A 27,445-nucleotide genomic window follows, 5' to 3' on the forward strand; every position below is an offset into this window, starting at 1 on the left:
TTTTCTTGTGTTCATAAGTTCTTATTATTTAGCTCCCACTTATAAGTGTGAACAAGTGGTATTTCGTTTTCTGTGCCTCAATTAGTTTGCTAAGGGTAATAGCTCCATCCATGTTCCTGTAAAAGACATGATCTTGGGTTTTTTTTAGGGCTGCATAGTAATCCAAGGTGTATATGTACCATATTTTCTTTTTTTTTTTCTTTTAGTATCTAAATGAGTATCATCATTTCTTTTTTTCCTCCTTCAACTTTTAAGTTCTGGGGTACATGTGTAGGGCATGCAGGTTTGTTACTTATGTAAACATGTGCCACGATGGTTTGCTGCACAGATCAATCCATTATCTAGGTATTAAGCTCAGCATGCATTAGCCATTTTTCCTGATGTTCTCCCTCCCTCCAGCCCCCACCAACAGGCCCCATTGTGTGTTGTTCTCCCACGGTGTCCATGTGTTCTCATTGTTCAGCTTCCACTTACAAGCACAAGCATGCGGTGTGTGGTTTTCTGTTCCTGCATTAGTTGGCTGAGGATAATGGCTTCCAGCTCCATTTATGTCCCTGCAAAGGACAAGATCTCATTACTTTTTACATCTGAACAGTATCCCATCGTGTATATGTACCAAATTTTATCCAGTCTATCATAAATGGGCATTTAGGTTGATTCCATGTCTTTGCTATTGTTAACAGTGCTGCAGTGAGCATATGCATTTGTGTATCTTTATAAAAAAAATTTATATTCCCTTGGGTATACACCCAGTAATGAGATTGCTGGGTCAAATAATATTTCTGGTTCTAGATCCTTGAGGAATTGCCACACTGTCTTCCACAATGGTTGGACTAATTTACATTTCCACCAACAGTGTAAAAGCATTCCTATTTCTCCACAGCCTCATCAGCATCTGTTGTTTCTGTACTTTTTCATAATCGCCATTCTGACTAGTGTGAGATGGCACCTCATTGTGGTTTTGATTTGAATTTCTCTAATCACTGATGTTGAGCATTTTTTCATATGCGTGTTGGTAGCATGAATGTCTTCTTTTGAGAAGTGCTTGTTCATATCATTTGCCCATTTTTTAACAGGGTTGGTTGTTTTTTCTCACAAATTTGTTTAAGGTCTTTGTAGACTCTGGATATTAGACCTTTGAGAGATGAATAGAGTGCAAAATTTCTCTCCCACTCTGCAGGTTGTCTGTTTGCTCTGATGATAGTTTCTTTTGCTGTGCAGAAGCTCTTTAGTTTAATTAGATCTCATTTGTCAATGTTTGCTTTTGTTGCAATTGCTTTTGGCATTTTTATCATGAAATCTTTGCCCATGCCTATGTCCTGTATGGTATTGCCTAGATTTTCATCTAGGGTTTTCATAGTTTGACTTTTTACATTTAAGTCTTTAATCCATCTTAAGTTAATTTTTGAATAAGATATAAGGAAGGGGTCTAGTTTCAATTTTCTGCATATGGCTAGCCAGTTCTCCCAGCGCCGTTTATTAAATAGGGAATCCTTTCCCCATTGCTTATTTTTGCCAGGTTTGTCAAAGATCAGATGGTTGTGTGTGGTCTTATTTCTGAGTTCTCTATTCTGTTGCATTAGTCTATGTGTCTGTTTTTGTACAAGTACCATGCTGTTTTGGTTACTGTAGCCTTGTAGTATAGTTTTGAGTTGGTAGCAGGATGCCTCCAGCTTTGTTCTTTTTGCTTAGGATCATCTTGGCTATACAGGCTCATTTGGTTTCATATGAATTTTAAAATATTTTTTTCTAATTCTGTGAAGAATGTCAATGGTAGCTTGATGGAGACAGCATTGAATCTATAAATTACTTTGGGCAGTATGGCCATTTTCATGATATTGATTCTTCCTATCCATGAGCATGGAATGTTTTTCCATTTGTTTGTGTCCTCTCTGATTTCCTTGAGCAGTGGTTTGTAGTTCTCCTTGAAGAGGCCCTTCACTTCCGTTGTTGTTAGCTATATTCCTAGGTATCTTATTCTCTTTATAGCAATTGTGAATGACAGTTCACTCATGATTTCACTCTCTGCTTGTCTACTGTTGGTGTATAGGAATGCTTGTTATCTTTTCACATTGGTTTTGTATTCCCAGACTTTGCTGAAGTTGCTTACAAGCTTAAGAAGCTTTTGGGCTAAGACAATGGGGTTTTCTAGATATAGGATCATCTCATCTGCAAACAAAGATAATTTGACTTCCTCTCTCCCTATTTGAATATCCTTTATTTCTTTCTGTTGCCTGATTGTCCTGGCCAGAATTTCCAATACTATGTTTAATAAGAGTGGTGAGAGAGGGCATACTCGTCTTGTCCCAGTTTTCAAGAGGATTGCTTCCAGTTTTTGCCCATTCTATAGTCAACAATAACTTAATTGTACATTTATAATTAAAAGTGTAATTGGATTGTTTGTAACTCACAGAATAAATGTTTGAGGGGATGGGTACCCCATTCTCATGATGTTATTTCACTTTACATGCTTGTATCAAAACATCTAATGTAGCCCACAAATGTATATACCTACTATGTACCCACAAAAATAAAAAAAAGTACAATTAGAAATGACAAAGATGATATTATAAATTATCCCATAGAAATGTAAAAGATCTTTAGAGAATACTTTGAATAATTCTAATCACATAAATTAGAAAATCTAGAGGACATGAGTAAATTCCTGAAATCACACAATATCCCAATATTGAATCAAGAAGAGATCAAAACCTTGAATAGACCAATATCCTGCTCTGAGATTGAATCTGTAATTTAAAAACCTACCAACTAAAAAACAACCCTGGACCACATGGATTCACAGCTGAATTGTATCAGACATGCAAAGAAAAACTGGTACCAATCCTTTTGAACTATTCCAAAAATCAAGGAGAAGGGGCTTCTCCCTAACTCTTTCTATGAAGCCATCAGCAGCCTGACACAAAAATCTGACAGAGACACAACAATAAAAGAAAACTTCAGACTGCTATCCCTATTGAACATAGACACAAAAATCCTCAGCAAAATACTGGCAAACTATATCCAGCAGCACATCAAAAAGTAAATACACTATGATCAAGTCAGCTTTATTTGTGAGACCTAAGGCTCTTCCTAGCATATGCAAATCAATAAATGTGATTCACTGCATAAAGGTATCAAAAGCAAAAACCATATGATCATTGCAATAGATGCAGGAAAAGCTTTCAATAAAATCCAATATCTCTTCACAATAAAAACTCTCTATAGACTCAGCATCAAAATAACATACCTCAAAATAATAAGCGCTATCTATGGCAAACCCACAGCCAACATCACACCGGACAGGTAAAAACTGGAACCATTTACTTGAGAAATGTATCAAGACAAGGTTTTTCTCTCTTACCACTCCTATTCAACATATTACTGGAAGTTTTAGCCAGAGCAATCAGGCAAGAGAAAGAAATAAAAAGCACCCAAATAGGAAAAAAAGAAGGTCAACTATCTCTCTTTCCTGATGATATGATTCTATATCTAGAAAATGGTAAAGACAACTCTTCTGAAAGGATCCAAGAACTGACAAACAACTTTACTAAAGTTTCAGGATACAAAATCAATGTACAAAAATCAGTAGCATATCTATACCCCAATAACATCAAGGCTGAGAGTCAAATCAAATCAATAATACAATCTTATTTACAATAGCCACAAAGAAAATAAAATACCTAGAAGTACAGCACTAGAGGTACAGGAAAATCTCTACAAGGAGAACTACAAATCACTGTGGAAAGAAATCACAGACCACACAGATAAAAACAAAAACATTCCATCCTGATTGATTGAAAAAATCAATGCCATTAAAATGGCCATACTGCCAATAGCTATTTACAGAATTGACGGTATTCCAATTAAACTACCAATGTCATTTTTCAAATAATTAGAGAAGACTACTGTAAAATTCATGTAGAACCAAAAAAGAACCTGAATAGTCAAAGAAATCCAAAGCAAAAAGAACAAAGCTGGAGGCATCACACTACCCAACTTCAAACTATAGTGTAAGACTAATCAAAACAGCATGATACTGGTACAAAAACAGATACATACACCAATGGAACAGGACAGAAAATTCAAAAATAAAGCTTCACATCTACAGCCATTTGATCTTTGACAAGGCAGACAAAAGCAATGGGGAAAGGACTCCCTCTTCCATATATGGTGCTGTGATAACTGGCTAGCCACATGCAGAAGGAATAAACTGGACCACTATTTTCACTATATACAAAAATTAACAGTAGATGAATTATGAATTTAAATGTAAGGCCTCATACTCTAAAAATCCTAGAAGAAAACCTAAGAAATACCCTCTCTACATCAACCTTGGCAAAAAAATTTTGGCTAAGTCCCCAAAAGCAATGGCAACAAAATAAAAAATGTGGGAACTAATTAAGTTAATTAACTTTTGCACAGCAAAAGTAACTATCAACAGAGTGACCAGACAATCCATAGAATGGGAGAAAATATTCACAAACTATGCATCTCACAAAGGTCTAATATCCAGAATCTATGAGGAACTTAAATTAACAAACAAAAAACAAACAACCCCATTAAAATGCTGGCAAAGGACATGAACAGACACTTCTCAAAAGAAGACACACAAGCAGCTGACAATCATTTGAAAAAATGCTCAATATCACTAATTATCAGAGAAATGGAAATCAAAACCACAATGAGATACCATCTCACAACAGTCAGAATGGCTATTATAAAAAGTAAAAAACAACCAATGCTGGCAATGCAACAGAGAAAAGAGAACACTTATATATTGTTGGTGGGAATGTAAATTAGTGCAGCCACTGCAGAAATTGGTTTGGAGGTTTCTCAAAAAACTTAGACGTATCATTTGACCCAGCAATCACATTGCTAGGTATATATCCAAAAGAAAATAAATTATTCTACAAAATGGACATATGCAATCATATGTTGATTGCAGCACTATTCGCAATAGCAAAGACATGAAATCAATCTAGGTGCTCATCAATGGTGGATTGGATAAAGAAAATGTGGTACATACACACCATGCAATACTATGCAGTCATAAAAACAACCAACCAAAAATTCTGGTGTTCTTTGCAGCAACATGGTTGCAAGTAGAGGCCATTGTCCTAAGTGAATTCACACAGGAACAGAAAAGAAAATACCACATGTTCTCACTTACAAGTGGGAGCTAAACATTGAGCACATATGGAAATGAAGATGACAACAAGTAGACACTGGGAACGACCTGATGTGGGAAGGAGGGAGGGGAATATGGATGATAAACTACCTGTAGGGTACTATGCTTAGCACCTGGGTGATGGATCTGTACCCCAAACCTTAGCATCATGTAATATACTCATGTAAAAAATCTGCTTATGTACTTCCTGTATCTAAAATAAAAGTTGAAACAACAAAAGCAATAATTACAGAAGATAGCCACCTCAAGGCAGAAAGTTACAACTAGGCATATATCCCTTCATGTATCTACAAATTCTCAGGTAAATTCTGACTTCAAAATTTTTATGACAAAGGACAATACTAGAAACAGAGAGAAGAAATGGGTTTACTCTCATATGACATTTAGAGTTTATGGCATTGGCAGTGAGAAAAACAGAAAGACAGACTTAAAATATGAGGTACAGTTGGCACACTTTGTTCTTCACTGCCTTTGTCTGTCATGTACACGCACATAGTGTAAAACCTCATTAACACAAACTCCATTCATTTGGGATCTGTAATAATCTCAACCTACCCAATCTGAATGTACATCTGTACTATGGATACAGACACAGGCACACAGGGACACACAGGCGCGCACACACACACACAGCCTGCTCAGCACATAAACAAGACTAAGTGATAATATTAAAAGAATCCCCACTTTTGCTGAAGCTTTTGTGTACAACAAACATGCTACTCACAAATGATTATTCGCTAAAGCTAATTATGAAATTTTGTTAAGACTAGAGGCCAAGTTCTTTTTACTTCTCTCTTGAGATAATTAAACTACTTTTATTTTAGCATTTTATTTAACTTAGCCAGGGTTTACCCTCCAAAGAACTGATGAATTAGTCTATCAGGACTATTTTGAATGAATTTGACTATCTGGACATGTGTGCATACACTATTCCATATGGCCAAATGATAAACTCATTTGTCAGGGTTTAGCCAGAATTTTTTTTTTCCCTCTTTCCAATAGTGTTTCAAAGGCTAAACATCTTTTTGTGGTATTGCTTTCACGATGGAGGACTTTATATACATGAGGTTTTAAATGCGCTTTATTTATTATAGGCTATGAATGCACTCTGTACCACAGGACTCCCTAACGAGAAGTCGGCTACCCCACAGTTTGGGTCTGCTGGGCCAGGGCAGCACAGTCTGCTGGCCCCTAACAGAAAATCAAACAGGTCATTTCACAGCCATCAAGCACATGCTGAGCTGCCTTACTGGTTTATATCTCTCTGTCTTTTAGGATATAAAATCATTTCTTGCTTTATAAAAACATTACTCTTTCTTACATAATCATTTAATTTACATATACAGGTTACACTTAGTAAAAATATATGAACCAAAATTGCAACAAAATTCCAAAACCATAAACTACCTTTTCAGAATGCACTTTCTTTCCACCTCTCTCTTGAAAAGCTTCATTGCTTTTAAGACAGGAGATATTACTTCTGAACTCAAGATTTAAAGCATTTTCTTCAGCCCATAATAAAAGTAATAAAGCTTTTTATTGTAAAAAAGACTGTAAATATATTTAGCAATAATTTCAACAACTCAGAAGTGGTTCAATTTCTACAGTGGGAAATATGAGTCTCATGACATTTAGGTGCTACCAAGAATTTCCACTATTGATCCCTCTACCCGTGGTAATGTTGAGCTACAATTATTGTAGAGAAAGATTCACTAAAGAGAATAATGTAGCAAATTCTTTCTTAAGTCAAGTGTATAAGCACAAAAGTGAGAGGGAGAGATGGGGGAATAATTTCTCCTTTTCCAAAGTTTTGGCACAATGTCTATTTGTATAGAGAAGGAAGAAGATAGAGTTTTGACCTGCCAACTGGATTGTAATTGAAACCAGAGCTCTAGATGAGAAATAAAATAAAAAAGCAGAGGTGCTAGCCTCTTTAGGACAACGCAGTATTCACATAGTTGAGTGACAGTCAGAAATTGCCAAGGCCTGCAACAGCCTGGTATGAGGAAAATGGGAAGGAGTTCTCAGAGTTGAAGGAAAGGGGCTATAAAGTTATCTGGTAGTACTGGGGTTTCTTTGGCTTAAAGACTTTGCTCCATATTTTTCTTTCTTAAAATCAAAAGTTACCAGGAAAAACTCAAAATCTTCCAAATCTAATCATTTTTTCCTGTGATTTTCATTATAAATGTTCTCTGAATATAGGAAAGATGCAAGATGCATTTGGAAAGAATATCCTTTGAAAACAAAGTCTAGGCATAAATTGAGTCACTGCTTAATCATGAAAGACGTTAAAAAATCCTGATTTTATAGTTGCAGCTTAAGTTTTTGCTTTAAAGCACTTTCAATAAACCTGAGAAAATGACTTAAGAATTTTTGGGGTTAACATTAAAAAAAAAATACTAGTTTGAAGGGACCAGTTTGGATTTCCAACACGGTTTGAAAATTTGAGGTTTATCTGAATAAATTACCTTCAGTTAACTGAAGGTACTTTAGGTAACTGAAGGTCAGAGAGGTTAAGTTTTCCAATATTGAAGAGCTATAAGACAACTTTAGTTGATTTTAGAATTTATCAAAGCTTGCATTGTATATAGTTTTGAAATAACACGGCAGGCAGTATTATGCCTGAACATTTATACTCCTTGGTTGCTTGAATCTGCTTGCTTCTTCACAGACTTCTTCAGCTCCACCTCTTCTCTGTTGTCAAAGCTATCATATGTCACTTCATGCACAGATCATGATTACAATTCTAGCAGGTTTTCTAGTCTCTTTCTCTCTCTCTTTCATAATTAAAGTATATATCTATTATGGAAACTAATGTAATCTTTTTCAAACTTGATTTTCATCAGCCTAACCCCATACTCAGGTTACTTACTGTCATGTAAAGAGGGTAACCATATATCTCAGATTGCCCAGGATGGTCCTGATTTATACATGTCATCATTCTGGAACAATTATTAATTACCCTCTTTCATTCTTAAAAATTTCCACATTTGGGTAATAAATGATATGGTTTTCCCACATATAGCTTATTACTTCCGGATACGTTACCTTATATCTCTCAGCCACAATTACTCTGCATCTTACAAGCTAATCTACTTGCTGTTTCTCCTATGCAAAACTACTGTCATGTAACTCTACCCTGCCTTCCTACACTTTGAGCCTTAATTATAATCACTCCTTTACATAGAATGTATTCATTCAACAAATGTTTTTTGGGCACCAGTTGTATGTCTGCCACTGTTTTAAGTGCTGGAGTTAGGGCAGAAGCAGGACAGACAAGGTTTCTGCTCTCACAGAGCTTCTATAGTAGAGCATCCATTGAACAATTGGATATATGGTGAGGACTACTGTATTTGCTCACATATTTACTCTCTTTGTTCATTGTCTTCTGTCTGATATTCTACCTTTTTGAAAAATAAATGAGGATGAGTGAAGATATGGTCAGTCCCATCTCCATGGTTCCCCTCATAGCACACAGACAGGATCTGGCAACTACAGTGATGTAAAAATGCCGTGTAGAAGCCAGAGGGCTCTCTGAAGTCTCACTGAAAAAATCAATTCACAAAAGGCAGATTCATTGAAGAAAAGACATACAACTGTATTTAAGCCCCAGAGATACAGGGGAAATGGTTCATTTTTTATGCTTTGGTTCAACAAAGTATGGACAGCCATGCGGAAATATGATTGGACAAAAATGGTATGCTCTATTCCTAATAGTCTGAGTGGGGAAATCCAGCAAGGCCTGTCTGTCTAGATTCTTGGCCTCTCTGAGCGTGCGATTCTTCCTCTGGGTATGGGGTAGGAACCTTTATGGAATGGGGGTCTTATTACCTACAGTCAAAGAAGATACATCAGATAATTTACTTATGACCAGTCTTTACACAGAAAGATGGAGGGAAAGTTAGCGTAATATATGTAGGTTTTACGGCTGGTTTTGGGGAAAAGGGGTTCTGGTTCTATGATCCATCTTGGGGAAGAGAGATTCTAGTTTCTGTGACTAGCCTCAGGGTAGAATGGGACTGAGAGACATGAAGGCAGGAGAAGGACAGAGAAAAACTTTTGCTTCTGAAGCCTTCATTTTGGGGTATTGCTTTTTGAGCTCCAACAGCTGCTTAGTGTGCCAATGGGAAGATCTCAGTGTGACGCTCCAGGCTGCTAGGAAGAGCTGTATCTTAAGGATTATACTAAAAAAATATAATTCTCTTTCTGGAATTCAAAGGAAGCAACATATATACAGGGTTGCCACAAACATCATGCTTTGGAACATCATGGATCTAATTAAACATCATGTTCAACCCCTACTCCCACCCCTCAACACACACACACACACACACACACACACACACACACTCTCTCTCTCTCTCTCTCTCTCTCTCTTACTTATTCTCTAAGAACAAAAATCTAGATTAAAGTATTTGAGGAGAAAGTAAAGAAGAAGCATTAGGAAATGTAGATAATAAAACAAAAACTTCTGCAACCTATGACCTTGTAACTTGGGATCAGCACTAGCACAGCAAAAGTGTGTGAGTTGAGATGAAAAATGCCATAAACATCATCAAAAATTACACATTTCTTGTTTGCTTCATTCTGCCTATTTACATGCATTTTAGGGGGAAATTATTGGGGTGGACAAGAGAAAGGAGAGAGGTAAATGAGATATATTCATTTATACCCATGCAATTTTGTAAGTCAGTTGTATTCCATGTTATATTTTGTTACTTGTTGGTTTCAACTTCAAACTCTTCAAGGGCAGGGGCTATGCCTTCTAGCTTATTACCACATTCTGCTAATATTGAGTGCATACTATCTGATGGGCACTTTGCCAGATGCTAGGACACAGCAGTGGGTGAAGAAGACAAAATTCCTGCCATCATTATTAACCAGAGCGTTTCCCACAACGTGTCTGCCCATGAACAAAGGTCTTGACTAAACACCCCACACAAGGAATTGAGATGAAAGAAACGGTTTTGATTGCCCATTTCTTACATTTGTTTCTGAGATTAAGCTGCTATTAAATTTGAAAGACTAGTTGCTTTCTCACTTGTCCACCCTTGTAATATTCTTAGTTTCTTGGCCAAGTTTTATATGAGCTGGTAAGGGGTTCCATATATAGAGTGTTATTAGGCTCATTCTAATGGAATTTCCCTTTCTAAAATAATAGAAAGTTGTAGGAAGGAAGTGGGTGGGTCTGGGAAGATAGGTAACATTTATTAAGTATTCATTTTGTTCAGATACTATGCTAAGTGCTTTATTATGTCAGCTAATAATAATACTCTTTTTTTACCTTGATGAGGTTGTCGGGCTTTAAAACATAACAACCACTTCCCAGTTTCAAGGTAACAAAAGACACTCCATGAAACAAATTGATGTGTATGTATCATCACATTTTGATAACACTAATGTGTTTTTGTAACCTTACTTACATTACTTTGTTTTTATCAGGTTAATATAATTTGGAAATAAATTCATTTGAAAGTGAGAACTTATGAGAAAATGAATTATTCAAAATGATACTACAAATGTGGTAGATTAACACCAAAATATTTCATTCATTTTTATCATCCTGAACAATACAAATATTCAGAATGGTAACTACAGATTATTTTCAAATTGTGAGAATAAATTGGAAATGTAGTGCTCAATTGGAAATAGTTTATAATAATAATTGTATCATATGGCCATCTAATTTTTTAGAGAAATATGAAAACTAGGAGGCATATCAGAAAATGAAGGCTTAGATTATAAAGTAATCTCACCTGCATTTACTTTACATAGGCAAGCCATGTCACCTTCCTAAGCAGTCTCACTCCCTGTCATCACTATTTTGTGTTCAACATCTCTTTCATCCTTCAATGCCCGGAGATCCCTTCTTCTCAGTCAGTGTCACAGTTAGCTCTACCCTCCTAGGCCTTAGGCCTTGGTGGCAAACTGAAAGGCCTCCAGGGGCTTGGCAGATACCATAATGAAGTTACACCTGATATGAGAGACATGGGATGTGGTAGGGATTATAGAAAAAGTGAGAACAAATATCCTTTTAAAAATAGCAGCTCTCCTTCTGCACAGCAAGAGAAATAATCAGCAGAGTTAACAGACCACCCACAGAGTGGGAAAAAGATGTTCACACACTATACATCGATAAAGTAATAATATCTAGAATCTACAAAGAACTCAGGAAGAACAAAACAAACAATCCCATCAAAATGTAGGCTAAGGATAGGAATAGACAATTCTCAAAAGAAGATATGCAAATGGCCAACAAGCATATGGAAATGTTCAACATCATTAATTATCAGGGAAATGCAAATCAAAACCACAATGTGATACCATTTCACTCCTGCAAGAATGGCCATGATAAAAAAAAAAATCATAAAATAATAGATGTTGGCAAGGATGTGGTGAAAAGGGAACACTTTTGCATTGCTAGTGGGAATGTAAACTAGTACAACCATGAAGGAAAACAGTGTGGAGATTCCTTAAAGAGCTAAAAGTAGATCTACTATTTGATCCAGCAATCCCACTACTAGGTATCTACTCATAGGAAAGAAGTCATTATACAAAAAAGATACTTGCACAAGCATGTTTATAGCAGCACAATTTGCAGTTGCAAATATATGGAACCAGCCCAAATGCCCATCAATCAACAAGTGGATAAGGAAAATGTGGTGTGTAAGTATGTAAGTATATATACACATACACAAACACACACACACACACATAGCACAGAATACTACTCAGCCATAAAAAGGAACAAAATAATGGCATTCACAGCAAACTGTATAGAATTTGGAGACTACTATTCCAAGTGAAGTAACTCAGGAATGGGAAACCAAACATCATATGTTCTCAATCATAATTGGGAGCTAAGCTATGAGGACACAAAGGCATAGGAATGACACAATGGACTCTGGGGACTTGGGGGAAAGGGTGGGAGCAGGATGAGGGGTAAAAGGCTATACATTGTGTATGGGATACACTAATCGGGATCTGGGTGCACCAAAATCTCAGAAATCACTACAAAAGAACTTATTCATGTAGCCAAACACTACCTGTTCCCCAAAAACCTATTGAAATTACAAAATAAATTTTTTAAAAATTTTAAAAAGTAGCATCTCTCATGAAGGAATGCTGACCTAGTGCTTTCAGGTCTGATTTTTCAACAGAAACTAGAAATCTAAGTTTGCATGTGGATTCTCCCGATGTTTAAATGTTAGCTACTTTTCCACCACTACTCTAGATGACTTCTTTCATCTACTCTACTCTCCATCCATCTCTACCTACCAGAAAATACAAAGTCACCTGTCCACATGTTCTACATTTCCATGCCTCATATTCTGCTTGGTGATCCTATTTACTAATCCTTGTTACGGTGTTCACCATTGACAGTGCTTTAATGTTCCTTCAAAACTACATTTGCATTTAAACCATGGCTAATGCTTTCTTTAGGAAGGAATTGATATCTAAGGGTAGCTGGCTATTAGGATAGATAGTTGTTTTGAAGAAAGAGGTACCACGAGTCCTCTCAAATCATAAGACATATAAGTTGATTGGCTATGGTTATATGTTAAGCTTTTCTGTGCTGCAGGCTAATGTTGCAGGTGTATACTGAGCTAGATTCAATTTACAATACATTTACTCAGAATGTACTATGTGCCAGTCAGGACTTTTTACTTTATAAAAGTGCAAAATCTTTTACTTATAGATTTTAACTAAGTTACAATATTTTTCACTTATTTTTTCTGAGAAAAAATGCCTTATTTTGTGAAGGGTGGAATTTTGGTAAAAAGAATGGTAGGTTTATCTCAGCTCTAGCCACCATAAGAAAATGCCATAGACTGGGTGGCATAAACAACAAAAATATATTTTCTCACAGTTCTGGAGGCTGGAAGTCCAAGATCAAGGTGCTAGCATGGTCAGTTTCTGGTGACGACTCTTCCTGGCTTATAGACAGCTGCCTTCTCACTGATTCCTTACATGGCAAAAATAGGGGGCAGAGGAGGAGGAACGTACAGAGAAAGGGGACACAGAGAGTGTGCATGTGCATGTGTGTATGTCTGTATGTGTGGTGTGTGCATGTGTGTATGAAAGAGAGAGAGACAGAGAGAGAGAGAGACAGAGAGAGAGAGAGAATGAGAGCGAGAGACAGCGTGAGCGCCCAAGCATGAGATGTCTTACAAGGGCACTAATCCCATCAAGATGGTCTCACCTTCATGACCTCACCTAAAACCTAATTATCTCTCTAAAGCCCCATTTCTAAATATCATCACATTTAGGTTTAGCTTTCAACAAATAGTAGTACATGGTATAAAAGATAGAAATCTTCATTTAAAATCTTAATTTCCTAATATGTAATAAGCTATTCATGAACAGAAAAATAAAATATCTGCTAATGAGCTATACTCTAATTGGTAAAAATTTTGCCATTTGAATTTTTTTCAATTGGGTTTGTTCCTAGAAAGGAATAGTAAACATGCTGACTTTGCCTCTGTTTCTTTCATGTTCTCTCTTTTTTGTTTTGTTTTGTTTTTCATTAGTCTTTCTGAATCTAAGTTCATGGATGAATTTAACAAGGACACACAATAAAATCCATGGCTGAGTTAAGAATCCTTTAGCAATCATAGATGCTTCCCAGCTTACCATTTTAGATATTATTGATATTTTATTTTCTATTATGTTTTTGAATCCATAGAGAAGGATCAAGAATGAAGACAAATTAAAATGTTGATACCCCAACCTACAGTAAGAAAAGTTGTCAATAGAACAGTAACTAATATTTTATGCTAATTCCCCCTCTGTCTTGGTTTGTATTCAGTATGTTCTCAAATGGTCAATTAAAAAATATTTGGCAATTACTACGAGCCTAATTCAATGCAAGGTACCACGAAGTAAATAAAAATAGGTAAGGCACAGCGCCTGTTCTCAAGCAGTTTGAAGTTCATCTGGTAAAAGGAATTTATATGCACAAAATGCATGGAGAACAATTAAATTCTAAGTGGTACAGAATATCAAAGCAAGAGCAGTTCTGAAAAGCATATAGTCATTTTTCATATAGAATAGTTGCAAAAATGACTAAAAAGAAAGATGACTGACAATATCAAATGCTGGCAAGAATGTAGAACAACTGGAACTCTCATTCATTGCTGGTGGGAGCATAAAATGGTACAAATACTTGGTGAAAGGTCTGATAGTTTCTTATAAAATTAAACATAATGGATGGACCTTGAAAAGCTTATGCTAGGTAAAATAAGCCAGACATAAAGGCCAAATGTTGTATTAATATGGTTCTACTTACACGAGGTACCTAGATTAGGCAAATCTATAGAGACAAAAAATAGAATAGAGGTTACAAGGAGTTGGGGGTGGGGAAATGGGGTGTTTAAATAGGTGGAGTGCTTCTGTTTGGAATGATAAAGTTCTGGAAACGGATAGGGATGATGGTTGCACAACATTGTGAATATACCTAATGCTACTGAATTGTACACTTAAAAATGGCTAAAATGGTGAATTTTGTGTTCATATATTTTACCATAAAACAAATCACAGTCCATAGAATAAAATCAGAGTGTATAATAAAAAATAACCCCCCAAACCAAAACAAAACCCTAAAACATAACACTCCTGTTACTCAGTAATTCCAATTCTAGGTATTTATCTAAGAGAAAGAAAATATGTCTAGACAGCTTGGCTACATAACCACTGCCATAATACAGACATCAATTAATAAAAGTGTGGTATGGCTGGGGTGGAATCAATGGGAATGCTATTCACCTTTAAGCTATGAATTCATGGTTACCATAGCCATTACTGTATATATCTTAACAAATTTGGTTCAAGAATTTTAGGGAGGACTATACATTTTTCTTATAGTTTTACATGTACATGCATCATTTACTATAAACCTCTTTTGGTTGATACCAGGTGAGGTACTTGGTTTATATGTTCTTGACTAACATGAATGGGGAACAGGATTTAGAAGTTCATCACTCTAATCATACTCACAAGAACCCCGTCTCCAAGAGGTATGAAGCAATGTAGAGTAGGAATTGTGTAATATTAAAGGATCAAAAAGAGCCTACTAATAGTGAAGAGCTGTTAGGACTTAAAGTTGGACATATTGGGATGTGTTTTAGTAAACTAGCTATTGGAATATTGTATGTTGTAGGCCACCAAACATAAAGAAACAAGCAGATTGTGAAATGACTTGAGCACATAAAAAAGACTTGTAAAGAGGCCAGAGCGGTAGTAGTAATAAGAGATTTTTACCCAGGGATAGACCAGCAGCATTAAGTGGAAGAGACAAGACTGAAAGATTGTTATGGCTTCGGAACATGATTACTTTTTGACTCAATCTGTATGTCATCTACTATGATGAGCATGATGTTAAGTAACATATGGCTGAATACCTACAAACATTAAAATATGTTGTGTTTTAGTGACAGCGCTTCTAGTGGTGAATAGGAAGGGATGATAACGCTTGTTTTTTTCTTTTTTTGCTGTTTTTTTTTTTTTTGTTGTTGTTGTTTGCTTTTTTAAGGATATTGAGCAGAATGATTTAGAACGTGATGATTAGAAAGTTCAGATGCAGATCTTTTCTCTTCCCGTGGAGCCGTCGCCATGAAGGTGGAGCTGTGCAGTTTTAGCGGGTACAAGATCTACCCCGGACACGGAGGCGCTACGCCAGGACCGATTGGAAAGTTTTCCAGTTTCTTAATGCAAAATGCGAGTCGGCATTCCTTTCCAAGAGGAATCCTCGGCAGATAAATTGGACTGTCCTCTACAGAAGGAAGCACAAAAAGGGACAGTCGGAAGAAATTCAAAAGAAAAGAATCCGCCGAGCAGTCAAATTCCAGAGGGCCAATACTGGTGCATCTCTTGCTAATATAATGGCCAAGAGGAATCAGAAACCTGAAGTTAGAAAGGCTCAAAGAGAACAAGCTATCAGGGCTGCTAAGGAAGCAAAAAGGGCTAAGGAAGCATCTAAAAAGACTGCGATGGCTGCTGCTAAGGCACCCACAAAGGCAGCACCTAAGCAAAAGATTGTGAAGCCTGTGAAAGTTTTAGCTCCCCGGGTTGGTGGAAAACGCTAAACTGGCAGATTCCATTTTTAAATAAAGATCGGAGTATTAAAAAAAAAAAAAAAGATAGAAAGGTCAGATGCAGGTTTGGACACATCTAGTATTAAGTGGGCAGCACTGGACAAATCTAGTTTAAGAAAAACAAAGATAATTTTTAGAGTTAGAAAATTTGAGAAGGGCACATATAGATGCATATGAAATATTATAGCAACTATGACTAAAAAAGGAAACTAGGATTAAAATAAATATGCAATGTTTTAAAGGAAGAAAAATTAGAGGGACAGGCAAATGATTATAGACACCAAACTACTTTGCTGATTCTTTGGTTTCTTATATTTATTTAAAAGAACTGAGGTGTGCATGAGTGTGGTCAGGGGAAACACTGCATTAATGAGAATGAAAAGAATTATGAACTATAAAGTGAATGGAAAGATAAAGGACAAACCTCTTCTGAAGCTCACTGACTATGAGCTAGGATACAGGATCAGAGACTGAAGGAACCGTGTTTCCTAGCCTCCAAGTGGTTAGGCCTAATGAAGAGATCAATTCATCAAGTCTCAGACAAAACAAAGCAAACCTAAGACAGGAACCCTGAGTATGGCCAAGACTAAGAAGGCAGGGACTGTTCAACTATGCCTTAGAGATTTATACTTTCTGGAAAACAGTACATTTCTTGGCAGCTCACAAATTCCACATGTATGTTGGGAAGGCTCTAAGTGTATTTGATTTGTTCAGAAACAGGTGTAATCCATCTAAAACAACGAGGCCATCTATTGTAAGCTGAGAGAAAGAGAAGTGAGAAAGAAATCCTCAAAGCAAATGAATGCCAGTGTTGGCACGAAAATCTCCCTGGTCTCATCTGTAGTTACAGCTGAGTAAGTACCAGCAATTTCTGGATACATGTGATTTCACCTGTCAAAGAAACTAAATTAGAAATCTCAGTGTCCAACTTTGCCTGACTAGTAGCTTGTAAGCTTCAGGCACTCTTTGGAGAATATTGAATTCAGAAACTGATGGAGGAATTAAAAATCATACAAAACAAACAAGTTCAAAGGTTTTATATACCTTCAAACTGCCCCTATTGGACTCTGTTCACTGTCTGAAGTATATTTTTCTCATTTTGAAAAATAATTGTTCTTTTTAAAAATCAAACATGTTATAAAGGGAAAGCAACAGAACATACAAATAAAATATTCACAGATTGGAACACATAAAATATTCAGATTCAAGGTGTGTGTAGTACCAAAATAAGAAAAACAAATCCAACAAGCCCATCCAAAAACACAGTATAACTAATATAATGTATTTACTTTGTTTATCATAGGATTAAGTTGGAATAAAACTAAATATGAACAGTGTACTACTCTCAGTATGGATACCTGCTAAATAATTAAATTTTGCATTTTTTATCATCTGTATATTTATATTGATAAATATATTTATATTTTATAAATATAGCATCTGATAATTTATGCAGAATAATTGTTCAGGTAATCTGGTAATGGAAAGAGTTACTTTGCATTCATAAATGCTTTGTACTTACATACTGCAATGCTTTTTAATGGAGGAGAGCCAAGCCATCTGGGGTATATTACTTGGAAGATTGTTTCTCTATATATTACAGCTAAAATCAGTCATGGTACTACTCTTAATAGAAACAAGAATCTGTTTTCTTGACTTCCAGTACACTGCTCTGTTGAATAATATTCTAAGGTTTTATATAGAGAACCAGTAGGGAGTTTATGTTATCCTTATAACCTTAAGAAACAAAAATTGCTTAAAATTAGCCTTAGCTATAAGGTTAACCTGGAATTGAAAACAGAAAAGTGCTGGCATCCAGAACTGAAACACATAATTAAGAAAGTTAAATCTGTTCCTACACAGAGACCATCATTTCATAAAGAATCTTTTTATTATTTAACTTTTAACAACAAGTAACTGTGAAAGTATTACAAGTAAATAATTTGGAGGAAATTCTTAAAGGGGTGGTACTAGGAAGTAGCAGGTTTTCTGAGATGTAAGAAAACTGGTAAGTCAAATACGACTTCTAGCTTCAGAGAATGGCTAGGTCCTGGTGCTTTGTTTAAAGTAAATAACCAGTACCTGCCTTGCACTGAAGACTTTCAAAATCCTGAAAAATTATTCTACAATCTGGAAGCAGAGAATAGGTTTGGCCAACTCAATTCCTAGGGATGTACATTTGTGAGCAGTTCCACATGTTTCCTGCAGCAGGTATAATTTGTCCATTAATAATGCTCTCTAACTTTCATAATTCTATAGGAGCCAAAACCAAGAAGAATTACATGCCTAAATATAGGCATGCTATGCCTAGGATACTAAAGAAAAATATTGACTCGTGCCAATCAGTTTATGACTTGAGGCACAGATTTGATTCTCCTTATCTTAATATACACAATAACATGTGTTAGTGTTGTCCGTAAAATTATAGTAGTGATTGAAACTGCTGAGTTTTGAAAAGAATTATTTGCTTCAGTGTTCAGGAAAGAAGGTAACATCTCACTTTTCAATCTATATTTCCCAAGGTAAGAGGAGAGACAAGGAATGTAATGTTACAGTGATAGATAAGTTTATGCTCCTGAACAGATAATTAGAACATCTATCTCTAAAACAGATTTGGGACCAAAAAAAAAAAAAATGCAAAGCTTAGAAAAATCCAGATGTTAAAACAAAAGAGATGACTTGGAGAATTATAACACTTTGCTAGAACAAGTTGGGTGGGTTCCAGAAATATACGTTTCTTATAGGAGTGGACATTCCCATCCTCCCTCCTCCTCCTCCTTGTGGAGCAAGGAATGCCTCATCTGACTGATGACATTTGGAGAAATCTCTGGCTTCTTGGTTCTGCTGCTTCATTAAAAAGCCAGTTCAATTCAGGGAGCTGGTGTTAGAAATCCCAGTTGTAACCGCAAGATAAAGGCAGTCAGATTTACCAACATCGCAGGAAATATTTTGATACCTACCTGACTCCTGTGAAGATTTTTCAGATGATTCAAAATCTATAAGAAGATGGGTGGGGTTGTGACTTTGGAGACCTGAAAAATGTTTTAAGTAAGTAGGTGCCAGGGGTCCTGAAAATATTCCAAGCTTCATTTCACACAGAAAGCTTCCCCATCATCACAGTTACACTCGTCTTCAGGGGTAACCTAGTGAAGTGCTGGCAGTTGGGTTTTGGAGTCTCACTGCTTAGATTTGGATGCCGTCTTCACCTGTCACCTTGGGCAAGTCACTTAACTTCTCTAGGCCTTGATTTCCTCATCTGCGAAATAGGGAACATAAGTAATATTACCAAGTAATCGTCCAATAAAGATAAGCAGTTTTATTCCATTTTGATTATTTTAATACTCCTTAATGTTAAATACTCCTTCATAATATTGGGGAATACAGCAAGTCCAGCATTTCTAAAATGATTGCCTCATTCCTTCTAACAGATATCAAAAAGTACCGTTAGAGATGTGAAATTATATCACTCACATCTGACAGGCCTGAGATGAGGTATATCATCTATCCTATCCTCTTACAAGTATGTCAGTTTTTTATTGCTGCTTTACAAATTACCAGAAACTTAGTGGCTTCCAACAACACAAAGTTATTACCTTACTGTAAATTCTGTAGGTCAGACATTTGAAATGGGTTTCACTGGGCTAAAATCATGGAGTTGACAGCGTTGTGTTTTTCTCTGGATCTAGGGGAAAATCTATTGCCTTTCCTTTTCCAGCTTTTAGACACTGTCTGCATTCCTTGGCTCACGACTTGTTCCTCTATCATCTTTTTCATGAGTCACATCTTCCTCTGACTTCTGTCTCTCTTCCACTTTTAAGAACCCTTGTGATCATATTAGAACCATCAGGATAATCTTCCCATCTCAAGATCCTTAACTTAATCACATCTGCAAAGCTCCCTTTTCCACGCAACCTAATGTAATCACAGGCTCAGTAAATTTATTTGTAGTCACCTTCAGGGGACTGTTATTCTGCCACACATAACAGGTAAAGAAACTGAGGCCCAGGGAAGTTAAGTGACATTCTAATCTTCACACTCAGTGCATAGTTGGGACTAAAGCCCATGTTTCTTTATAATTTTTTTATTGATACATGATATTTGTACATATATATGAAGTGCATGTGATATTTTGTTACATGTATGGAATGTGTAATAATCAGGTAGGGCATATAGGGTATCCATCACTGAAGTGTTCATCTTCTCTAAGTGTTAGGAAAATTTCAAGTTCTCCCTTCTAGCCATTTTGAAACACATATACATTGTTGTTAATTATAGTCACCATACTCTGCTATTGAATATTAGAACTTATTCCTTTGATCTAACTGTATGTTTGCACCCATTAACCAACCTCTCTTCATTACCCTCCTCCCACCCCACACACACTTCCCAACCTCTGGTGTCTATTATTCTACTTTCTACCTCCATGAGATGAACAATTTAGCTCCCACATATGAGAACATGCAACATTTGTATTTCTGTGTCTAGCTAATTTCACTTCACTAATGACCTCCAGTTCTATTGTGTTGCTGCAAATGACAGTATTTCATTCATTCTTAACAGTCAAATAATATTCCATTGTGTATATACACCACATTTTCACGATCTTTTGATGTGTTGATGGACACAGGTTGCTATTGTGAATAGTGCTGCAATAAATATGGGGGTGCAGGTATCCATCTGATACACTGGTTTTTCTATTGGATAAATTCTTAGTAGCAGGATTGCTGGATCAAATGGTAGATCTGTTTTTAGTTTATTTTTTAGAAAGCTTCATACTGTTTTCCATAGTGGCTGCACTAATTTACATTTCTACCAGAAGTGTATAGGAGTTCCCTTTTCTGTGCATCCTCACTAGCATTTGTCTTTTTGATAATAGCCATTCCAAATACAGTAAGATGGCATCTCATTGTGGTTTTGATTTGCATTTCCCTGATGAATGATTTGAGCATCTTTTCATATATCTGTTGGCCATTTGTATGTCTTTTTGAGAAACGTTGACTGATGCCTTTTCCCACATTTTAATGAGAGGATGATGACATTATTTTACTGTTGAGGTGTTTTAGTTCCCTGTATATTCTGGATATTGATCACTTGTCAGAAGAATAGATTGCAAGTATTTTCTTCCATACAACAGGTTGTCTCTTCACTCTGTTGATTGTCTGCTTTGCTGTGCAGAAGTTTTTAGTTTCATATAGTTCAATTTATTTTTATTTTTGTTGTCTGTGCTTTTGAGGTCTTTGCCTAGACCAATGTCCTGAAATGTTTTCTCTATGTTTTCTTCTAGTAGATTAATAGTTTCAGGTCATAGGTTTAAGTCTTTCATCCATTGTGAGCTGATTTTTGTACACAGTGGGAGACAGGAACCCAGTTTCATTCTTCTACATATAGATATCCAATCTTTCCAGCACCATTTATTGAAGAACGTGTCCTTTCCTCAATATATATTCTTGCCATCTCTGTCAAAAATCAGTTGGATATAAATATATCGATTTATTTCTGGGTTCTCTATTCTCTCTATATTGGTCCGTATTTTTATACCATTGCATGCTGTTTTTGTTTCTATAGCCTTGTCACATATTTTGAAGTCAGGTAGTGTGATGCCGCCAACTTTGTTCCTTTTGCTCAGGATTGCTGTGCTCTTTTTAGGCTTCATATAATATTTAGGATTGATTTTTCTAATTCTGTGAAGACAGACATTGGTATTTTGGCAGGGACTGCACTAAATCTGTTGATTACTTTGGGCAGTATCTTCATTTTAACCATACCGATTTTTCCAATCCATTAAAATGGAATGTCTTTTCATTTCTTTGTGTCCTCTTCAATTTCTTTCATCAGTGTTTTGTATTTTTCCTTATAGAGGTCTTTCACATTCTTTGTTAAATTTATTCCAAGGTATTTTATTTTTTGTATCTGTTGTAAATGGGATTGCCATCTTGATTTCTCAGTTCATTATTGGTGCATAGAAACAATATTGATTTTTTAATGTTGATTTTTGTATCCTGCAACTTTACTGAATGTATCAGATCTATAACCCTTTTGGTGAAGTCTTTTAGGTTTTCCTAGCTATAAGATATCATCTTTAAAGAGGTACAATTTAAATTCCTCTTTTCCAATTGGGAAGCATTTTATTTCTATCTCTTACCTAGTTGCTGTACCTAGGACTTCCAGGACTATGTTGAATAGGAGTGGTAAAAGTGAGAATCCTTGTCTACTTCCAGTTCTTAGAAGAAAGGCTTTAGCTTTTCCCATTCAGTATAGTGTTAGCTGTGTTACCATATATGGCCTTTATTATGTTAAGATACACTCCTTCTATGCCTAGTTTGTTATTTTTTATCATGAAGAGATGTTAAGTTTTATCAAATGATCTTTCTGTATCTATTGAGATGATTGTATGGTTTTGTTATTTATTCTGTTAATGTGATATATCATGTCTAGTGATTTCCATATGTTGAACCATCTTTGCATCACTGGGATACATTTCACTCGATCATGGTGTATCATTTTTTTGGATGTGCTGTTGTTCTGTTCAGGTTTTCTATTTCTTCCTGATTCAATCTTGGTAGGTTGTATGTGTCCAGGAATTTATCCATTTTCTTTAGGTTTTTCCAGTTTGTTAGCATATAGGTGTTTATGATAGTCACTGATGATCTTGTGTATTTCTGTGCTATCAATTGTTCTGTTTCCTTTTTTTGTTTCTGATTTTGGTTTTTTGCATCTTCTCTCTTTTATTTCTTGGTGGGTTTAGCTACTGGCTTGAGATTTTTCTTTCCAGAAAAACATTTTTTTCATTATTTGTATTTTTTTGTCTCTATTTTTAGTTCTGCTCTGTTCTTTATTATTTCTTTCCTTCTACTAATTTTGAATTTGGTTTATTCTTGCTTTTCTAGTTTCTTGGAGTGTATCATTAGATTGTTCACTTGAAATCTTTCTACTTTTTTGCACAATTATTGCTATGAACTTCCCTCTTAGTACTGCTGTTGCTGTATTCCATAGATTTTGGGAAGCTTTGTTTCAAATTTTCATTTGTTTCAAGAAATTGTTTTATTTTCTCCTTAATTTCTTCCTTGACACAATGGTCATTCAGGAGCATATTGTTTTGTTTCTATGCATTTATAGAGTTTCCAAAGTTCCTCTTGATCCTGATATCTAATCTTATTCCATTGTGATCTCAGCAGATACTTGATATAATTTTGCTTTAAAAAAATGTGTTGAGACATGTTTTGTGGCCTAACACAGTCTATCCTGAAGAATCTTCCATGTGCTGACATGAATGTGTATTTTGTAGCTTTTGGAAGGAATGTTCTATGTCTGTTATGTATATTTGATCTAGTGTGCAATTTAAATCCACTTTTTAAAAATTTTCTATCTAGATGATCTAACGCTGAGAGCGGGGTGAAGTCCCCAACTATTATTGTATCAGAGTCTATTTCTCCCTTTAAATCTAATATTTGCTTTATATATTTGGGTGCTCTGGTATTGTGTGCATATATGTCTAGAATTATATCCTCCTGCTAAATTGTTTCATTTATTATTATATAAGGACCTTATCTCTTTTTATTGTTTTAAAGTCTGTTTTATCTAATATAAGTGTAACTACTCCTGGTTACTATTGGTTTCTACTTGCAGGCAATATCTTTTTCCACACCCTTACTTTCAGTCTGTATGTGCCTCTATAGGTGAGGTGAGGTTCTTGTAGGTAGGATATATTTGATTTTTTAAAAATCTATCCAGCCAGTGTTCATCTTTTAAGTGGAAAGATTAATCCATTTACTCTCAAGGTTACTATTGATATGTGAGGTCTTATTTCTGTCATTTGATGAATTGATTTCTTGGGGTTTAATATCCTTTGTTCCTTTTTCCTCTTAACATTGTGGTTTGGTGCTTTTCTTTTAAAATGGTAACATTTTAATTTTTTTTCTTATTTGTATGTTTACCAGTGGGTTTTATACTTTTTATATTTTCATGAAGGTACATATTGTTCTTTCACTTCCAAATGTAGACTTCCTTAAGCATTTCTTGTAGGACTGGTCTAATGCTGATGAATTCTCTCAGCTTTTGATTTTCTGTGAAGGAGTTTATATCACCTTTATTTAAGAAGGCTAACTTTGCTGGCTAAAGCATCTTTGGCTAGTAGTCCTTTCCTTTCAGCAATTTGGATATGTCATTCCATTATCTCCTGGTGTAAGGTTTCTGCAGAGAAATATGCTATTATCTGACTGAGGTTCTCCTTTAAGTGACTAGCTGCTTTCCTTCTACTGTTTTTAGAAGTCTCTTTGTCTTTTACTTTTGACAGTTTTACTATGTGATCTGAATTTTGAATTGCATGTATTTGGGGAACTCTGAGTTTCCGGTACCAGAGTGTCTAAATATCTTGCTGGACTTGGGAAGTTTCAGCTATTATTTCATGAAGTAGGTTTTTTATCCCTTTGGTTTTATCTTAGCCTTCTGGAATGCCAAAAATTCAAATATTTGGTCACTTTATGGCATCCTATATGTCATGTAGGCTTTATTCTTTTCTATTTTTTGTCTTACTGAATTATTTCAAAAAACCTGTTTTCAAGTTCGGAAGTTCTTTATTTTGCTTGATCTAGTCAATTGTTGAAGCTCTTGAATGTATTTTTCATTTCAATGAATTCATCTGTTCCAGGATTTGTTTGGTTCTTTTTCATGATATGTATCTCTTTGGTAACCTTCTCATTTATATCCTGAATTATTTTCCTGATTTATTCATATTATTTGTGACTTATTTGTATTTATCTGTGTATTTGAGTTCCTTTAATATCTTTATTTTGATTTTTGTGTGTGTGTTTTTTTTCTTTTTGGTTACATCTATGGTGTTGGGTAGGCACTGATTTTCGCTGTGTGCAATAGTGTAGGCTCCATATACTTTATTTGGCTAAATATCATCAGTGGCACCTGCTATTTCATTCATGTCTTAATGTGCAGTTGTTAGTGGAGGCTGTTGTGAAGTTTTTCTGGGAGCAGGAACACTAGGTGGGCCAGTCCTCAGGCCCCAGTGGTCACAGCAGTGTGCTGAGTATGACTGTTTTGGGGCCCTAGGATAGTATGCAGGCATTGTTGTTAGCAGATCCATGCAAGTTGATTCTTGCACCACCAGTGGGATTGCCAGCAATCATTCAGGTATGTGGGCAGGTCCTTGGGCCCCTAGGCAGCAGGCATGGCATGAGTGATGGCAGTGGAAGTGGCAGGACAACCTTCTGGCTCCTAAGCAATCTGCATTGGTGTTGGCAGTGTCTGTGATGAGCTTGCAGGGCCAGGCCCTAGGCTTACAAGTAGTACATGTAGGTAGGTGCCAGCTGTGGTGGTAGTTTCAGGTTCGGTGGGCCTGTCTTCAAGGCCCCAAGAGGAGTGCTGAGGTGCCAATAGTGAGAGACTGGACAAAACAGTCCACAGGCTCCTGGACAGCATGCTCAGACACTGGGTAGGAGGTGGGGACTCAGAGTCAGGTATGATGGACCTGTCCTCAACCCAGCCAGCTTTTGGGTGCTAAGGTGGGAAGGGGCGGGGTGATCCCCAAGCCCCTGGTGGAGTGATTGGGTACGGGTGGTATTGGCTATACTATAGCTTTGTTGCTGGGGAAGGCAGAATTGCTTTCAGTGTCAGTAGCCATAGACAGGCAGCTGGGGATACATGCTTTGGCCCCTTTTGTGACTGCAAGCAGTGAAGCCTAACTTTGGGGCACTTGTAAATGCATAGCAGCCCCTGTGCTGGCGAAGGGGGAGCAGGGTTACTGCCAGTGGAGCATGCTTTGGTACTCAGTGGCAGCAGCCTGCAGGCAGGGGGAGTTTGTCCTCAGGGCACATGAAAATGTGTGGTGACCTGGCTGCCAGGGACTGTGGGGTCATTGTGAATGTATTGTGCTTTGGCCCTGGCAGCAGCAGCCAACAGTGTCACAGTGGCTGCAGGCAGGGGATGTCAATGGGGCACTAGGGATGTGGAGATACAGAGCTGTTGAGCCCCATGGCTGAATGCAGTCTGGTTGGGACTTGACTTTCAAAATGGTGCTGTGCTGTAGTTGCTTAAGATTCAGGGGGTGTGTGGGACCCTGTGTGAGCTCTTTCTCTGGAGCAATGCCTTCATGCAGTCTCCAGCTTTCTGTGTTACTCTCAGAGGCTGCAAGGGTTGAGTGGCTCTCCTATGGTTAGAATTCCAGGAGTCCACAGTGTGAATGTGGATCTTCTGGGGTCTCTCACTTACTCTTTCCTTGCATTGGGAAGCTTCTTTGGGCTCCCAGCTAATCTCAGCTGAGCAGACTGTCTCACTTACCTCAGCTTTTTTGCCTTAGGTATTTCCTGTCATTTCTCTGTTGAGTTCTGGAGTTCTCTTAGATGATCGATTTGGACTGCAATTGTCTACTCACTGTTTTGATTCTTCTTTGTGAAGTAGGTGAGTACCAGATGCTTCTAGTCAGCTATCTTGAGGCACCCACTTCCCGTGTGTCTTACTTTCTAGGTCTCTGATCTTTCTAGTATGCTTGACTGAAAAAAAAAAAAAATCTCACATTTGACTGTTTAGTAAATCAAGGATGGCAGTCAACATGAGGTTTATGCTATTACATACTGTTTTGACTCTTTCTTAGGGTTAATGAAAAGAACTCAGGATGTTTGGAAGGGTGTACATTTTAGTTACAGAAAGGATCAGGTAGATCTAATTCTACTAATTCAAGTACAAAAGGTCATAGGCTAGAGAAGTGGTTATAACATAAAATTTAAGCTTGTCTAGTGTTATTACAATATGCAAATCTAATAATTGAAGAAAGAGGGTTATCAAACTTAGAAGGTTAAGAGAGCAGACTCAAACGAGCTATAATGTCAACAAATTCATATTTCCTATGTTTAGAAGAGTGTCACTTGTCCTTCGAAATGCTTGTTTTCTTAGAGACTGAGAATACTATCTCTCTTTTCATGCAACTGGGAGAAAATTCTGTGAATAATTCAAATAAAATGCAGAGCATGGTCTCCATTCTTGTGGAGTTTGCAGTATAACCATTAATGCAAAAATAAAAGAAAATGAATAATTAGGGAAAAATTAAATGAAATTCATATGTGCTAATAGCTATAAGCACAATTGCTTCAGAGAAAAAGGGGGATCACTGGGCTAGAGTGGCCAGAGAAGCCTTTATGGTAGAGGTCGAATTAAATTT

General features: G+C 36.5%; 1 long non-coding RNA gene and 1 pseudogene across 1 annotated transcript; one reads left to right on the forward strand and one right to left on the reverse strand.

The window, feature by feature from the left end:
* On the reverse strand, positions 1 to 26,799 carry LOC135969054 (uncharacterized). The gene is made up of 3 exons (XR_010584117.2): positions 26,569 to 26,799; positions 19,242 to 19,537; positions 1 to 554 (listed from the first exon to the last, which is right to left on the reverse strand). It is a non-coding gene; the product is annotated as an uncharacterized lncRNA (long non-coding RNA).
* LOC107128511 (large ribosomal subunit protein eL24-like) lies at positions 15,794 to 16,905 on the forward strand (annotated as a pseudogene).
* Positions 26,800 to 27,445: the final 646 nt, after the last annotated feature.

The sequence above is a fragment of the Macaca fascicularis genome, chromosome X, assembly GCF_037993035.2.
Source record: "Macaca fascicularis isolate 582-1 chromosome X, T2T-MFA8v1.1".
Classification (NCBI taxonomy): Eukaryota; Metazoa; Chordata; class Mammalia; order Primates; family Cercopithecidae; genus Macaca; species Macaca fascicularis.